Source organism: Manis javanica, chromosome 14 (genome assembly GCF_040802235.1).
Source record: "Manis javanica isolate MJ-LG chromosome 14, MJ_LKY, whole genome shotgun sequence".
In the NCBI taxonomy this organism is placed as follows: Eukaryota; Metazoa; Chordata; class Mammalia; order Pholidota; family Manidae; genus Manis; species Manis javanica.
The window spans coordinates 71,786,682-71,797,643 of record NC_133169.1 but is presented as its reverse complement, the minus strand read 5'-3'; the positions used below and the strand labels follow the sequence as shown (position 1 = coordinate 71,797,643).

The 10,962-nt window shown below is 38.2% G+C and overlaps 1 non-coding gene across 1 annotated transcript; it reads left to right on the top strand.

The window, feature by feature from the left end:
- Positions 1-10,507: 10,507 nt before the first annotated feature.
- LOC140846308 (U2 spliceosomal RNA) lies at positions 10,508-10,698 on the top strand. The gene has a single exon (XR_012125339.1). It is a non-coding gene; the product is annotated as a U2 spliceosomal RNA (small nuclear RNA).
- Positions 10,699-10,962: the final 264 nt, after the last annotated feature.

Here is a 10,962-nt window from a genome sequence, read left to right as displayed (position 1 = left end):
GCAAAGCCGTTATGATTTCACTATGGAAACAGGTATAAAAACATGATTTAATAAAGGCTATTAATGTAAACAAGGCTCTGTAAAAAAAAAAAAAAGCTAAATGGCCAAGAAACTAGAATTCACAGAAAATGTATTTTTCAAAGTCAGGATTCAATGGCAGAGAACAGAATACACTCTGGTTATGGATTTAACAGAAAGAGCCTTGATGACTGTGCACTTAAGTCACATGCTAAATGTTTAGAACTTTTAGAAACAAGTTAAGTTGGGCTTTTAGGAATGGCCCCCAAAGCCACACTCCAGACCTGAGCCAGGATCTGCATCTTCTATGATCAGGAATCTGCCTAATTGCGAAGTTTCAGCAGTGACTGCTGAAGTCACCACGTCACCATTCTGAAGTCCAAAAGCAGACAGGAATTGACTATTACAGCATCCAGCATTAGAACAGTTACATGCCCGCCATCATCCATACCTGGAGATGAGACACCCCATACCTGTGATGCCATGAAGCCAATGTCTATACATTGCAACCACTGCTAATATTTCCCCAGGAAAAATAATTCCACCCTGATATTTGCCATGAAAAGAGCAACAGAAGTGAAATCTATGTCTCCCTTCTAACTTACAAATTTGAAATACATCTGAGCAATAGATCCCAGTTGCCTCCTAGCCACAACCAGGGCTTGCCGAAGAGTCTGGAAAATAGTTTTTAGCTTCCCATTCTCTGTGAAGTAGGCTTCTCCACTAGAAGACTGGATGGGTGGGTAGCACCATTTCACCACAGAGACTATCATGTTTGTGCTGGGCCTTAAAGAGAAAGTAAGAATGTGTCAACAGGACAAACTGTAAGATTTTAGGCAGAGAAAGCAATGTTTATAACAAGAAAGAAAGAAAACGAAAACAAATGGGGAGTTTATTTTCTTGAAGCATGAATACATTGGGTAACTGAAAAATGTTCATGTTGATGGGTGGGTGGGGGATGGAAGGATTTCAAATACCATTTTATAGTGATTAGTTTTTGTCTTAGGAGAAATGGGGAGCTGATGAAAATCTTTAAAACTAAAAAAGTATCAAATCCTACTTTTTAAAAAAACTATTAGTGGTTTTCATGTTCTTCCTGCAGGGATCTTGATGCACTCACATATATTTTAGTTCCCCAGCATGAAATTCAGGCCATAATATAGAAAAAATGCACAACATATGTTTGTCACTGTTCCAAATGTCATGACCAAGCATTTAGAACAACAACAAAAGCTTAAAGTAACTGGATGTAGGCTTAATGGGATATGCATATGTGGGATAAATTGCAGAATTTCTAGAATCTCCTGCCTAGCCTTAGTCTATTTACATATCAATAGTTGCTTACCACTGCAGCCTCCTGCAGCCTTCATGTACAAAAAGTGGAGGAGAGAATAGCCATTCTCTCCTCCACTCTGTTCCTGGTACATAATTGGTCTGGTGTCTGCCAGTCATCAAGGACCCGCCCACGGAGTTCTTTCCAGAGAGGTGCGCAGGAATTAGTGCGCTGAGAGGGCAGAGTGTGAGTGTCAGCTGGGGAGACAGATGGGGACGGGCCTAGCTAGTGGATTCGAGCAAGCTGTGAGCAATAAAAAATGGTTTCTCCTAGCCTATCCTTTCCCCTGACTTATTTCGGTTTCACTGGTTTCATAGGGGATTCACCCCCACCCAGAAACATCTTTCTACCTGGAGTGACAGCATATTTTTCAGCTTTCTGTATTAAATGAGCTCAGGAAAGAGAACCATGAACCAATCACAAAAATTCCTTAGGAAACCAAGTTTGGGCATGACTGAGTTAAACACATTCTCATGGCTTATTGCAAAATGTTCAGTTTTTATAAACTGATACATAATTTGAATCTTCATGTTGATATTATGTATCATTTTTCACAATTATTTAAAAAAACATATTTTCCTATAGCATTTTGTAGGACAAGTGTTTCATGGAACAGACTTTGGATATACTTATTGAAACTCATTGAATTTCTCAATTATTTTCAGACTTCTTGTGAAATACTATACTTTAAAAATTTGAATTAAGTCATCATTTGGTTTATCTTTGGATATTTGTGTTTCTTTTTAATGTGCTTCCCTTGGACATTTAAAAATCCAGGCAGTTCTTCATTTAACTGGGCAGCTGGAAGGGAAAGATAGCATGCACAATTAAATTTGTAGATTATTTTTTAAAACATTTTTCATTCATTTTCTTTACACCTCCCCACATACCAAACATTGCCAGGAGCCATGCTACTCAAGCTGTGTAGCAAAGCTCAGGCTCAAGGAAGACCCCCTCAAAGCGGGGGCCTTTGCAGCTGGCTCCCCCTGTCACCACCTTTATTTTGTTATTCTCCATTATACTGTTGGCTTTGCTTTTGCTTGCGTTTTTGCCAAGGGTTGAGCTAACCTTTGATAAGCAGCACGGAAAAGATGAGAACATAAGTTTCCCAGAAGCTTTTCAGGACAGTGCTCCTGAAGGATGGAACACACAGGGGCCAGATGGCAATCTTGGCATAAAATACTGAAACCTACAGTTTGTTAGTCAAACACTGACTACCCCAGCTCCACCTGAGCTGGAATGCCCCCCTTTGCTTTCAATGCTGATGAAGTTACTGTTGAAGAGTTTTATAGGAAAATTAGAGAAATAGAGTTATGGGGGAATTCTGAATGGAATAACCCTGTCTGACAATCTTCTCATGTTTTCTTCCATCTGCTACTTCCATAGCTTCTCTTCTTCCTTCCTAATTATAGCCCTTTACTAGAATTCATGCCTCATACTTGAAATTACCAAGTACCATAATTCTTCCAGGTGGTAAAGATACCTCAAGACAAGTGCTGGGCATAGAAGCCATGGGGCATAAATCTGCAAAGAAGTAAAAAGCTAATCTTTTCAAAGAATATTGCTTCTCTCTCACTTACAGCTTTACATCTCCCTGTATGGCCCGGGAAGATGGCTGGTTAGCCAGAGACGGGTAAGATTCCTCAAGGGAGGAACAACCTAAGACAGGCACAGTCTCAGGGGGGCCATCAGGTGAGAAAACGGGGGTCTACAGTGGTGAGGCTTAGAACCTCACCCCCCCCAGTGTTGAGAGAAATTTTCTACACCCATGGATGTTTTGTTGCCCTTGTCTAACTTGGATTAATACCTAGTCTATAGGCACAAACCTGATTATCTACATTTGCCTTCTTACAGCACTAAATCATGCTTTCTATCTTTATCTTGCATCTACCTATAAATGAATAATCATATCTGATCTGAGTGTTTATAGTTCATCATTCGTGATCAAAACAGAAACAGTTTCTATGATATGAATGCCCTTGCATTGTTCACCATGTAAGAATTTGTTCAGTCCCTACAGTAGAGACCATAGAGACCTGCATATTGTATATCAGGGGAATTTCAGTATCTGCCCAGAGGAAAGAGAAGAATGGACAAGATAAGGAAATTTATTTTGATGCCTACTGTGCCCTATGAAGGGGTGTATGATGAAGATATACATTTTTGGTTTTAGATTGATTATAAATTTATTAAAGCCTCAAGAACATCTTTGTGGGAAAAGATCCTGGCTAACTGTGGCAGTAAGTGACCTGTATTTCACCCTGAGCTGATAGAATCCATAGTCACTGCTACATGCTGCACTCTTCTGTGGTCACATGCATTACTTAGAAACAAGAAACACAATAGAGTACATGTTGCTAAGAAAAGTTTAGGTCAAGGAACAGAAGAAGATCACCTATCTAACACTTGGCTAACCATGTATAGATTAGAAAGAAATAGAAAGAAAAAAGCTTGTATATACTTATTAATCAAAAGAACAAATAAAATATCAGATCCTTGTGCAAAATGGTATAAATAAAGCTATCATTGGCACTTTGTCGAGAGACCTCCTCCAACTGACACTGCGTCCTATCTCTCCATATGCTGACTCCGTCCTGCACCTTCAGGCATCCCACCCCTTGGCTGGAGCTGGGCTCCAGTAAAACATCTTATTCTAAGGAATGGTTAACAATTTGTAAAATTTACAGTCTCTCCTTTCTTATGCTCACTAGGATTAAAAAAAATGGCTGTAGATGGTTGAGAGGGAGGAAATTGGATAAATGAAACACAAGTCCTGAAAACCCATCGGTGGCATTGATCTTAATTATTATAAATTATTAAGAATGCTAATTTAAATAAACAAAAACATGTAGACTTGATATTTTAGCAGATGTCAAAACAAAAACTGCTGAACATTTACTGAACAAAGTTAAATAATTAAGGAAGACCTTATTCAAGGTTGTTCCAATAGGGTGGAGAGGCCAGAATTCAATCTGAGTTCAACTCTGATTGAAACACAGAACTGAAGAGTTTTTAAAAGCCTACCTGGGAGATGATAGGACATCTCTTTTTGCTTATTGGCTTTACTCAAAGGAAAAGTAAAGTTTCTCTTATTTTCATGACAGTAGGTAGTTTTACAACTTGGAGCAAGTCAGTCTGCCAGAGTCAGGCTCCTGTGCTCTATCCCCCAACCCAGACACTGGGAGATGGGGGCTCTATCTTCCCTAATGATTACACTTCAGAGGTCCTCTAGAAAGACAAACCTCGGCTGTAAAACTTACAAGAAGCCTTTAAAAAAAAATTACATCTATAGTTCTATAGTGGCAGTGAAAGGATTTATAATTAAATATTTTCAACAGTAAATGTTCAAAGAGAGGTCAGGAGTCCATTGTCAGGAAAAGCCTGTCCAAAGTTTAGTCAAGCTGAGGAGAAGATTAAGACTCTCTTGGGCACAAAATATAGCCAGAGATGTCGGATGTAAGATTTTCTGGACATTTTCACAATATTGTTTGAAATGTGTGCAATACCAGATATGCGATCAGATATACCAGGTATATATTAGGAGAATGTATCCTTTCAGGGACTGGACTAAACTAGTATTTTTAATCTCCTTCTGCTTCCACAAAGTCTGTTCACTGAAAAGCAGAGTAACAAGGGATATAGTTTCGTACTTGTTCTTTGAAATTGCTCTCTGAAAAAGTAAAAAATGTAAAAACTGTCATAACCCTAAAATACACACAAACACATTAAGTACACATTAATATTTAGCTCTTCTATATTTTAATGTGCTCACAGTAGAAAATATACATAAAATGTATTTTTCTCTCCTATCACTTACTATGGGTTCCTAATTTCTCTGTACCTTAGTAGTCAGCCAGTAGTTAGAAATGTGGCTACATTTCGTGGTTCCTGGCATCTCCTTCATTGGTACTCTTCAGACTAAACACTTTGGGAGTGGTCAGGGTTATTTCACATGTGCTCATGTGAAAGTTCTGGTTGGCCATCTTGTGACCTTTTTTTGCACATATTCTGCTTCTGAGCTTTCCTTTCACTTCTGCTGGTTTCATTGCACATTCAAGGCCCCATCAGCTAGTTGCTGTTACAATTTCACTCAGGCACTGTGATCTTAACCAGGTCTCTTGATAATAATGCCCTAATGCTCTCAAGGTAATGTTGCTGATGAACTGGGTTTTGTGATTCTTTCTTCTTTTTTGCATATAATCTTTTTTAGAAGATTATGAACCTTTTGCTGCATGTACAGTTATGTATTACAGAGTTGTGAGTTAAGATTTTCCATATTTATTAGTTCTTCTCATAGGGGCTCACAGAGAAGTCCATGATGGAATGAATAGTAGAATGACTGCCCTTCTCAGCATTCTTCCCTCTGTCCGCCCCGAGGCCTTATGAGTGTGCTATGCATGTCGCATCTGGCTCTCCCTTCTTTTGGGATGAGTTATTTCCAAGAGTCTCATTAGATACTTGTGCACAGACGTTTTTGATTAGACAGCCCATACATTTTCTTGGCTATCCTCAGACATGCCTGATTTCTAGTTTAGGTTTAATCTGGGATTTATAATATTTGATTCTTGCTAATATAGATTCATTCACTCACTCTGTTCTTCTCTTTCAGGCTTAAGTTCCATTAATATAAGTGTATCAAATTGTGGTCTCTAAAATATAGTCACTTAAAGAACGTGTAAGCTTCAGCTTTTACTTTATATGAATACTGTACACAATTTTCAGAAATAATTATAACTTTGATATTTTGTTCAATGTACAAGAAAGTCATGGCTTATGTACTTGCCCACCTGCATTTGCAGACCATACTATTTTGCTGTTTTTTTAACAAAGTGTCATTTTGTGTAATCCTAGGAATCTGGCTACACTAGTGAACTAACTAGACTATATTTCTTGTCCCCATGAAGAATATATATAATAAATATACATGTGCATGTGTGTGTATATGGGTACATGTGTGTGTATGAATATAATTTACATATGAAAAAAATTAAGAAAATATTAAGAATCTGTCTTCCACATATATGCCGATTACTCTCCATTGCTTCTATTGGTCCTGTTGTTTTCATAAATACAATAAAATTTTGCATTTCCTTGTAATTGTGACAAGTCCTTCACTCCCAGTGTGGGTTCCTTTTACAGAAACTGTCACTTAATCTTTGGAGAAAAAATACAAAATTGTTCTATCTTTTCTAAATAGAAATTAATGGTAAGGAGGCAAGACAGTGAAAAAGATTTTAGATCTAAGAATCCTGGCTACCATTTTTTATATATATCACTCAGTAATGGAGTAACTACTTGATTAATATAAATCTGTTTCCTCATCTGTTAAAGTCAGCCAGTAATAATTTCTTGAAAGTGTTGTTACAAGAATCAAAAAGCATGATAATTGTGAGTAGGGGTGATGTTGAACTTGGGACTTAGGTGAGCACTTAAATAATTGGTTATATTCCCTTGCTACTGTAGCACTCAAAATTAAGACTGACAACTTGCAAATCATACTTCTCAAATCAACTTCAGGAAATTGGTAAAATTTACATAGATATGGCCTCACCAAATTTGAATCCTCTCTTCTTCAGTACCTCTCATACTTCAATTTTAAATAAAACACTTGTCATACTGTCTCTCCTGTATATGTTTGTTATCCTCTTATCTCATGTCTCTGCTATGGTACGACCTCCTCATTGTCATAAATATATTGAGATTATCTCTGGGCTCTAAATAGTGCCTAGGAAAGGGCTTTGCCCAAAGTACATTCTTAATAAGTAATTTCTGTGTTCTTGATTTGTAGATGTAGCCTTGGAAATTCACATAGTTTTCCCCCAATAACATATTTTTAAAATGATAAGAGTATGCCTTATTTTAATAGTTTGTCAGGAAGAATAGATAATTCACCTTTAGAAGGTATTTCCAAGTTTTATTTTCCTCGGTTTAGCTTTTAATTGTCAGTATTGCCAAATGCATGAAAACATAAATCTCATTTCTTTCTGTATCCCCAGGTGTGTCTTAAATATATTGCTTCTGTTGTAAGGACAACCAAGATAAATTATATTGTTGGATTCTCCCAGAGGAGGATGCTGCTCCAAATCACTCACGGAAGGCGTCTCTTGATGCAATAAGCAAGAGGAATTTATTCAGGAACCAGCTAGCTGCGGTCCAAGTTAGCCTGACGCAGCGGGTCTCAACAAGGACCCTGAGCACACAAAGCCAGAAGGTTTTATAGCATTTTCAAAGGGGCAACATTTTCCACAATCACAATACAGTGTTTTTTCATAGACACATAAATGTTTGCCTGGGGCCACATCCTGGGGTCTGGTTAGATAAGATTACCTTCGGAATGTTTAGGGTGGTTCTAGCAAGATAAGCTTGGTGTGTATGATTAACTGATTTGAGGTCAGCTAATTAAAGGTCACTACATTTAACACTGGCTGACTAACTTGTTTTTCAAGATTCTAATAATTTTCCTCCTTCTAGGTTAGGGGGTGGTATTTAAGCCTTTAAGATGGCTGTACTTATGCTAACTTTTGATTTTTCAGATCCTACAATATGGTATCATTATGCATGACGGAGCAACAGAGCACCAGCAAGCCCAGTGCACTCAATTTCTGCATGTCCTTTATGAGCTTCCACACACACAAGCAGAGGATTTATATACTCAGAAAGAGTTATGTATCCCAACCATATATATATTCTACCCTTTTTAAAAGTGATACAGACTCTTTTTTAAAGAATACAGACTTTGCCACATGCAGCCTCATCAACAGTGGGTCTCAGGATAAATTAAACCACCAAAGAGATCATGTTGTCAAGGTGTTCACTTCAATAAGTAATAGCACTCAGAGAGAAGAAATCCTTAAAAAGTTTCCAGATATATGAGATGCATATTAGAATAGCTGGGAGAAATGATAAACAGTGACTACCATTTTAGTTCAATTTAGCCAAACTAGAAAACTCTATCTGGAAAACAGTCCAATTTTGGAAGCTACGGGTTTCAGGAGATTTGAACTCCATTCCTCCTCCCAACCTAGAAGGTCATTTCAGCAAGTTCTTTATGATACTATGTCCTTTTTATCCCTCCCATAAAGCCAGGATTGAGAATTGGGTATATCTTCCACTAAGTGGACAGGAAAAAGTCAGAGGAGGAAGTAGGTTTTAGTTTTTTTATGTAAAGTCACTGACTGGTAATAACATAAATGGTACATAAATTTAGACTTCTTGGGCTGTCACTGATGCCAGGGTTCTTGTTTGCGGAGTCGAAGAATGAATTTAGCAAACACCCAAGGTAGAAGAGTGAGGGAGAGGCTTTTATTGAGAGGAACAGTGAGAGGACACAGCTCCTGGCTGGTGCCAGGAGGGGACAAGAGAGCCGGGGGTGGTGTGTTTTCTAGGGGATTTATAGGCAGTTGAGGATTTTTGCTAACTGATAAAGGGTTTAGGGTGTGGACTTGTTAAAAGTGGTTTTAGGATGTTTGTCCTTGATGAGAGATTAAGTCCATTTTAGCATGCTAAACTGAAGTCTCTGCCCTATATCAAGATGATTACTAAAAGCAGCATAATTGATGTCTTAAAGATCCCATTATTGTTTTCATCCTTTCTCATATACTGACCATACCCATCCAATCTTTCAACAATAGCAACAATAGCCAAAGGTGGTGAGAAATTACCAAAAAGAAAAATAAAAAGCCTTGAGATTAAAAGAAAAAAAATGAGGTTTGTGGGTAAAATTGCCCCATTTTCAGAATCTCTCGCCTGGCCTTAGTGCATCTCCATATCAGTAGGTGTTTCCAAGGGGTGGCCGAGAAGTAGTCCATCTCCATATCAGTAGGTGATTACAAGGGTCAACTAGGGCTTATCTGGATGCAGAGGTTGGGTGGGGCTCTTCTTAGGCAGCCTGGATGCAGGAGACACAGGAGAGCAGAGGTGGACAACTGCTTGTAAGAAATAAATGGGTTTCTCCCACTTTATTTCTCGCTTCGACTGACGTTGGTCTCAAAAGTATCTTGCCTTGGAATTTCCCCCCAGACTTAGTTTTGTTGGTTTCATTGTGACATTCCACCACAGATCTACATTACACCAGAACATAAGGAGGTAGGAAGTGAATATTATCTAGGTTAGAGCAAACTGGGAACTGGGGTTTGCTAAGCAGAGATGTCAGCTCTGAGAAAGCTCTCTTGCCATTGCTTGAGCAGTTGCTGTACTTTCAGGGAAGCCACACAGGCAGACTGAGAATTAGGAGAAGTAGCTAAAATTTATACACTGCTATCACCATGTTCTTTAATTCTGATTACCTTTTAAGATTTCATTATTACTCCAGTTTTGCAGAGTTGATAAGGAATTGGAGGCTCAGAAAAAGTAAGAAGAAATTTTCAAATGTTAGGGTCTAGGACTCCGGGGTTTCCCAGAGAACAAGACACACGGACAGGGAGATGAAAATCCAAGCAAAGTCTTTATTCAGCCAGCAAGCTGGGGTCGACAGCACCTCCCCTGACACGCAGGCCGAGTCCGAGCTGCCGACCCCGAAGCAACTTTGGGTATTGATTATATAGGATCTTCACAGCAGTTACATCAAAGCCCTTGCAGTTCTACAACTAATAGGTTTAAAACACACTCTATATTGTAACCAATGGGAAACATTGTAACCTTTTTAGGGAACGCGCCAGTTGCCTGCCCGCTTCAATTGTTATCTCTTGCTTACCCAAGCATGTCTATGTGACATCACTGGTTACATCCCCAGGCATTCCCAGGCTGTTGCTTGGGATCTAGTTATCTAACTTAGGGTAGGCGCATTTCTCAGAAGCCTTGGGTAATTTACACAAGAAAAGACTGGGTGGCTCTCGCTCTAGGCAGTCAGGTTAAGTGTCATTAGTTCTTTTTCCTGACTTGATGCTCTCTACACTCCGTTACACAAAGTCACATACCAATTGTTTTTATGTGCTCCTGGTTTTCTTGATAGCACAATCCAAGATGTTCCTAATACGTTACACAAGAACATTGTTTTTTTAAAATTCATTGAGCATATAAAGATATAGCTCTAAGTAAACAGTTATTATTTAGAAAAAACATGTATATACATATAAAATGTACCAACTGCTTTTGTGAAAGGATGTGAGATAGCCTTTCCAAATTAAAGATGTATATTTTAAAAATAACCTGATGATGATCGCTTCTCGGCCTTTTGGCTAAGATCAAGTGTAGTATCTGTTCTTATCAGTTTAATATCTGATACGTCCTCTATCCGAGGACAATATATTAAATGGATTTTTGGAGCAGGGAGATGGAATAGGAGCTTGCTCCGTCCACTCCACGCATCGACCTGGTATTGCAGTACTTCCAGGAACGGTGCACCTAAAAAAAAAAAAAATAACCTGATGAAAAAATAGAGAAATAGATATCAAAAATGTCTTAGGTATTACTGAAATAGTACATTAATTTAGGTTCTCAGTTTTCTAAATGCTAGATCAAACACTCTAGTTGTGTTAAAAAAAAAAGTACAATCTCACATATAGAAGAATATTTCTTTCTACTACTAAATTCCAAGAGTATTTTGTTTTTATCTTTATTGAGAAGACACTGGATATAACAAAAAATGGCATCTACTATAAATTTGCCAAAAA